Raw genomic sequence first — 7620 nt, 5'->3', positions numbered from 1 at the left:
GTATATTTCGGATTGTATTCTGAGTTAATTGGCCGTCTGACATATTGGCGCAATCCTTTTGCACCATGAAGCACAATTTTAGACTCGTCTGTCCATAAAATATTTCGCCATCTCTCGTCTGTCCATTCCAAATGACTCTTAGCAAACTTTAGTCGGTTGGCCACATGTCGCTTTGTTAATAGTGGCACTTTTCTGGGGCTGCGAGCTACCAAATCGTGTTCCCGCAAACGCCTGCGAATAGTTTCCACGCTTGCTTCCACTTCCAATTCCGTTTTTATTTTTGTTGCTGGCGTGAACGGATTATTTTTGGAAAATCTTACCACACGCTTAATCATTTTAGTGGACATTGCTGGATTCCGTCCACGTGTTTCTGGCTGCGATTTGTATTTAAGGGCATTACAAATCATTGTCGGTGAACAACCAACAATATCCTGCACTTCTTTATAAGTTTGCCCCATCGAAATCATTTTTTTTATAAGCTGCCGCTGCTCAGCCGTGCAGTGTTTGCCTCGTCCCATTGCTGTAAAATGTTTTAATCAAATTAAATCAAAATTATATACAAATACACTAACAAAATGTAATACTTACCAGTGAAAGCACTTTTATAATTGTTTTAAAAGTAAACAATTTGTATTTTGTATTTTATTTGTATTTTTTGAGAGCAAACTCTTCGCACTACTATTATTTTGACTGACTCAATTCAGCAAAACATTGGAAAAAAATGAATTTGAAAAAACAAATGCTAACTTTGACCGGTTTAACGGTACTTTTTTATTGTACGCTCTATGCACAACAGTATTGTAAGGAGAAAGTAAAATAAAGGAGTCAGTAGGAAAAGATAAACATAATAAACTATATACCTTAGTAGCACTATTATTATTTTGACCGCAACTGTACATATTTGGAAATTGCGTATGGCTATTACTTGTAGCAAGAAAAATGCGATAGTGACAGCTGTTTGACATTCACTTTCGCAATACAGAGTGCTGCCGATGCGAAAAGGGGGAAAAAATTGCGAAAGCGCAAAATGTGAATGCGAATGTCAAAATACCGAGTACCGATTTTGCGATTTCGTGAATTTTTTCTTTCGCATCGCATTACAGAGTAAGGGCCCAGCACTACTAAGCTGCCGTCGGATTGTTGTGAAATCGTATTAATTTGCTTACATATGGTAAGAAGCGATTTATGTAGAGCAAAAATTGAATAATCGGCGAATGATTTATTTGAATCTTTAGGTTTTATTATAACGAATTCGGGGTCGTCTTTCTTTGTCACTGGGAGTTCCGGAAACTCTTCACTAATGTTTATAGTTTTTTTACGTTTAGAACGGGTGGGGGGAGATAATAGGGCAAATCTATTATCCCCGAGATTTGGGGCCCCAGGGGCCATACTGACAACTTTGCAAACACGTGCAGATATTTTGGTCACAAATCACTTTTATATTATATATGAAAAACACGCAGTTAAAAAATTAAATTTCAAATTATTTTTGGATTATAAAAAAAAAAAATTTATTGAAAATTTATGTACTGCCGTCTGTGTTTTCACTAGGAATTGAAAAACTAGACTGCTAAAATATTAGGTTTGGTTAAACAAGTGAAATAATGGTTTTAGGTTTCCTTTATTTCTATAAAATCGCAGTCTTTTATTTTACTTATAAAATTAACAATAGAACAATTGAAATGATCGCATTTGGTTCTTTCTGTCTCATTTTCTGCGTGGTAACTGACTGCCTAAAAGAATATCGCGCTCAGTCGTTGCCGCCGCTGGTTGCTGTCTTCATCTGGGTTATCATCGGTGTTTGCTTACACAAGCATACATTTATTTCAAAATATATGTACTTGTTTTCCCGTTTTCCCTTATTATGTGTGGGAGCGGGGCTATTCCACGTGACTCGCGCTACTAACATTCTAAATATAGGAACCATGATTGCTGCCGTATTTTCATTTTATCGTCACATATCTGTGAAGTGTAGGAAAAAAGGTGGTTCGTTATCTTTAAACACGTTTTCTCTTTGTCTCTTGATATGGAACTGAATCCAATCTTTTATTTCAAAAATTACTTAGGCTAAATACATGCTGCTTATACATAGAGTTCTGCCGCTGAGAGCAGCGACAGAACGGGAGAGCGTAGTATGCATGTATGTATGTATGTTATTGTATATACATGCAGAAGGCATATATATAATGCGCTGGGACGGAACGGTCGAAGCGTCAAAGTGCTTGCACTGCAGATCCCACGCTGCAGGCCAGTCCGCATAAGTGACGGATCATATTGCTGCACTTATATATTTGATTGTATAAACATAGCAACAAAGTGTCGCTATGTTGTGAGTATGGCATATGACCACTTGATGTATTGTATACTCTACAATACTGTGGGCATATGCTTATTAGGCATACAACATACTACACCTTCCTTTTTAAAAAAATAACGTATATTAATATTATGGAGTTATTTAACCCTAGAACGGTAACCTTAATTTTTTTGCCCTATTACGGTAACCTGGGGTCATCGACGACCCCAATTTTCGAAGATTCATATCTCCGGTAAAATTTCACGAAATGAGTTCAATCAGGGCTTATTTTTTTCGTTTTTCAATGTAGAATCGCGTTGGCTTATAGCAATTCCGCTTTCAGTCCGAAAAGTTAGTAAAAAATTAAGTAAAAGGGTAGAAAACATGAAAAATTCGTGAAAATGACTTTTTTTATTCAATTTGCAATATCTCCGCTAATTTTTGATGAAATAAAAAAAATCAAACGCCGTTATAAAGTGAAAATATACAGTTTTTAAACAGAACAGTTGGTTTTACTCGATTGTCGAAAAAGTGTATTTATTCCGGGAATTGAAGTCTGGGAATTTGGAAGAAATCGAAACATAGATTTTACTCAAAAAAATGTATAATTTTTTTTTTTTAATACGTTTATTTTGTTTTACAATGCAAGAAAAAGTTGTCTTAACATTCCTTATGCATCTCGCAATACACAAATGTCGCACATAACGTGCCTATGGCTTTCACACATGGGTGCCTTACAACGATGACATCTGACGCTATATTTTTTGTCGACCGATCTCGGGCAAAGGGCACATCTCGCTCTTTTACCCATTTCTGGCGGGGGCTTAGGACGCACGGTTTCTTTTAAAACATTCTCAATGCACCATAAGACGTTTCTTGGCATTGTAGGCACCTCCAGCCTTCGATTCAACTGCGGGACTGTGAGCGATTCGATCAAACTTTTCAAAAAATCCCTCCGATTCATCGCTTCATTTCGGCTGTTAAAATTATAAATAACCATGGCGTTTATCCCCGCTTGGTCCAGCATCCCGGTAAAAACTCTCATGGGCCATCTCCGGGTTTTTCGGGCTGTCGTGTACTCGTGACACAACTGATCGAAAGTGTCGGTGCCACCTTTGGTCATGTTGTAAAAACAGATCATCTCCGGCTTGCCAGTGCTTTCGTTTATTTCCTTCAATCGGTGGAACGTTGAGAGGACAAGAACCACTTTATTTTTTTTCGGAGTGAAGGAAACTAAAACTTTGGTTGCGTCGAAAGCAAATCTTGAGGATCCTGGTTGACCTGACTTTTTGAAATCCGGGGGTATCTCTTTTTTATTCTTTCTGAGCGTCCCAACCATTGTAATGTTGTGCTCCAGCATCTTGTCGAAAATTTCGATCGACGAAAACCAATTGTCGCACGTGATGTTTCTGTTTGTTCCGAGTAATGTTTCGCTCAGCTTCCGGATGTAATAAGATGGAACCTTTTCTTCATTTTCGGTATTCACTTTGCCAACATATGGGATTGCATTCACCATATAGAATGTCCTTGAGTCGTTCAGCATGACAATTTTCATCCCATATTTATCGGGTTTGCTTCCGTTGTAGACCTTGAAAGGGCAGCGCCCACGAAAGGATAACAGTTGTTCGTCTATAGTGCAATATGACGCCGGATTGTAGAGAGTTTTGCACTTTTCGATGAAGATTTCCCAAATTCCTCGTATGGCTGCGAATTTATCATTTACGACACGAGTCGGCCGGGTAGCTTTATCGTCGTATCGGAGAAACCGAAGGATAGTGCAAAATCTTTTCTGTGACATTGTGGCTTTGTAAAAAATGGAGCCGTACTTCGTATCCCACAAATCATCAGAAGAGGTCATATTCGTTTTTTGGAGACCAGAAAAGTACATCAAGCCGATAAAAGCTTTCAGTTCAATCATGTCAACGGGCTTGTACAGAATATCCTTCGTGCAGTCGATTTCCCGTTCTTCTGTGTAACGATGAATTTCCTCGTTGGTATGCTGCAAGATTTTTGAAAGAATGACGTCATCGAAAAACAAATTCCACGTCTCATACGCCGTCTTTGCCTCTTTTGCAATCCCAACAGGGCCAGGGATAAATGAACCGAAGGGTGCTCTGTTTGTTACCCGCTCGCGAGGAGTGGTAAACCATTTATGCCCGTTCTTACCGGAGACGATACTCCTCCTCCGGCCACGTTTACTGCTCGCACTTGAGCTCTGTTCCGCCGATAAACCAGAGCCCGATCTCAAGCGTTTTGATGGAGGAGGAACATCTGGATCTTCTACAGACTGGAAATATCAACACATATACATTTCCGTACGAAATATATCGGAGCAGAAAAAAATTATTTACATACCTCAACAGGGTCATCGTCCTCGATTTCCTCTATCTCGCTGGCATCGTACTCCGACTCGGTATTACTTTCCTCATTCGTATAATTTTCTTCATTATCGCTATCGATGTCATCATATTCAGCGTCTCGTCTTTGCGTTATTATTCGAGAAACGTCTTCGAGAGACCTCAAATTGTAACGCGAAGACATTGTTTACGTCTATGAGTGGAAGCAAACGCGAATATAGAATTTATATGATAATATATATACTAAGCATATAAAAATCACACTATACTCACCAAAAAAATATCCTTCGTTGTAAGAAAAAAAAAAGTTAAATCACACAAGTCTAACGGCAATGGTAACCTGGGGTCTTAATCGACCCCACGCTCACTTAAGATCTTTCTCACTCCAAGGGAAGCACGCAACTGAGGGTGCCAGCCGGCTCTAGAGGCTTCCCGAGCATTGAATTGAATTATGGTTGAGGCCATTTGTCGAAAACCGGAGGGGGAGGGAAGGGGCGCCAGATTTAAAATCGCCTGGGGTCGTATAAGACCCCAGGTTACCGTTCTAGGGTTAATTTTATAATTATATGTCTTGTTAATTATATATATTTAATGTATTATTATTATTATTTTTTTTCAAATCTTTTTATTTATATATAACGTTTTTGTATATATATGTATGTAAATTTTTAATTTTATTTAGTATTATAAATTAGTGGAAATATTATTTGTATATATATATATATTTTCTTTTTTTTTTTTTTGGTTGATCAGACCTTTTTCTTGTCTTTATTTATTTATTAAACAATTTTAACCTATCTTTATGAACTTTCTGTTCTTTATTTTTGTTATTTCTTATTGTTATATTATCTTTATTATCTATATCTATGACCTCAAATGGTCCTATATATGAAGAATCTAGTTTGTGTCCTGCTTCATTTTTTAACCAAACTTTATTTCCTATTTCTATGCTTACATCTGATATTTTATTGTCATAAAATTTTTTATTTCTGGCTTTACTATTCTCTAGTGCTATTCTTGCTCTTTTGTATGCTATTTCTAATCTAAACTTAATTTCTTTAGCGTAATCCTCTTCATTATATAATGGTTCTATTCTAGTTGTATTATTAAAATCTGTGAACTGTCTTGGTAATCTTCCAAATACTAGTTCGTATGGACAATAGCCGTGTGTTACCGAGGGTGTTGTGTTGAAACAGTATGTAAAATATTGTATCCAAACATCCCAATCGGTTTTGTCTGTTGATATGTAAGAACGAACGTATTCATTAAATGTTCTATGACTTCGTTCTACTGTTCCTAAAGTCTGGTGATGATGTGCGGTAGACGTTATGTTATCTATCTTTAAATATTTGCACAAATCATTTATTATTGAATTCTTATATTCTGTTCCCATGTCCGTAATGAACGTCTTCATTGGACCGTACTTTAGAATAAAGTTTTCAAATATAGCTTTGGCAACAGTTGTTGCACTTTTGTTTGAAATTGGAATGGTTACTAAATACTTTGTTAGATCGCATATTAGCGTAACTGCATATTCATTGCCATTCTCTGATAGTGGTAATGGACCTATAGTATCTACAATTACCCTATCAAAAGCTATAATTGGTGTTTCAGTTAATGTCAATGGGGTCTTTATATGTTTTGTTGTTTTGGATTTTTGGCATTTTGGACATTTACGTACGTACTCTTTGACATAACGAGTCATGTTTTTCCAGTAGTAATGTCTTTTTATTTTAGCTAGCGTTCTTGTAATGCCATTATGACCTCCTTGAATTGGATCGTCATGAAATTTAGACAGTATCGCTTCTTGATCTTTTTCTTTATCTATTAGGGTCACCGGCTTGAGTAGCGCTACTCTTAAAATATTCAGAATTTTATTGCCCATATTTTTAAAAGATTCAATTGAAACTAATTCAAAGATCTTTTCGCTCGGTGCCACTTTGAGTTGGTTAATCTTAAGTATACCGGCTTGCATTTCAAGCCTTTGGAAGAACTGACCTAAGTCAAGTTTTCCATTGGTGTACAGATCGCTAACATCAATTCTTGCTATAATTGTTCTTCCACGTTTCAAAAAACATATCTGATTTTTTATTAGCAAGGCCACTACTTTTCGTACTTCGTCATTACAAATGACTTCATATACGTTGGGCTTAGAAGCGTTGTCAAGAGTTTGCGTAGGCAAATCTACTTGTACATTTCCTGCGCAGGAATTTTTCTGTCTATATTGTTGCCTGGTAGTGACTTTCAGGACTTTTCGGTTCATGTCAATTAGTTCGGATATTGTTATCCTTGATAAGGCGTCTGCCACGAAATTATCTTTCCCTCTCAGATACTCTACTGTAAAATCATACTCTTCCAATTCGAGTCGCATGCGTGTTAGCTTTGAACTTGGATTTACCATAGAAAATAAATATGTTAAAGGTCTGTGATCAGTTCTAACTTTAAAATGTTTGCCATATATATATGGTCGAAAATGTGTTATTGCCCAATGTATTGCTGCTAGTTCTTGTTCTGTAGTACTCTTATTGCTTTCACCTTTAGTGAATGCTCTAGATGCATATGCGACTGGGAGTTGGAGTCCATTATAGTTTTGAGTTAAAACTGGTCCACATGCTTGTTTGCTTGCATCTGTGATTATGCAAAATTCTTTGCTAAAATCTGGGTACTGTAATAAATTTGGTTGAACAAGTTTATTTTTTAAGTACTGGAATGCATTTTGGCATTCCGCAGTCCATTCGAAAGGAACGTTCTTTTTACATAATCTAGTTATGTGCCGTGAATAATCGGCGAAGTTTTTAATGAAACGTCGGTAATAATTGCAAAATGCAACGAATCTTCTAGCGCTATCTGCGTCCGTAGGGACAGGATAATTATTGATAACATCAAATTTTTTGTCATCTGGTAGGATTCCTTTATCTGTGCATCTATGACCTAAAAACGTCACCTCGTGCATGAAAAATTAGCATT

Source organism: Anastrepha ludens, chromosome 6, assembly GCF_028408465.1.
Source record: "Anastrepha ludens isolate Willacy chromosome 6, idAnaLude1.1, whole genome shotgun sequence".
Classification (NCBI taxonomy): Eukaryota; Metazoa; Arthropoda; class Insecta; order Diptera; family Tephritidae; genus Anastrepha; species Anastrepha ludens.
Note: the sequence above shows the minus strand (reverse complement) of the source record.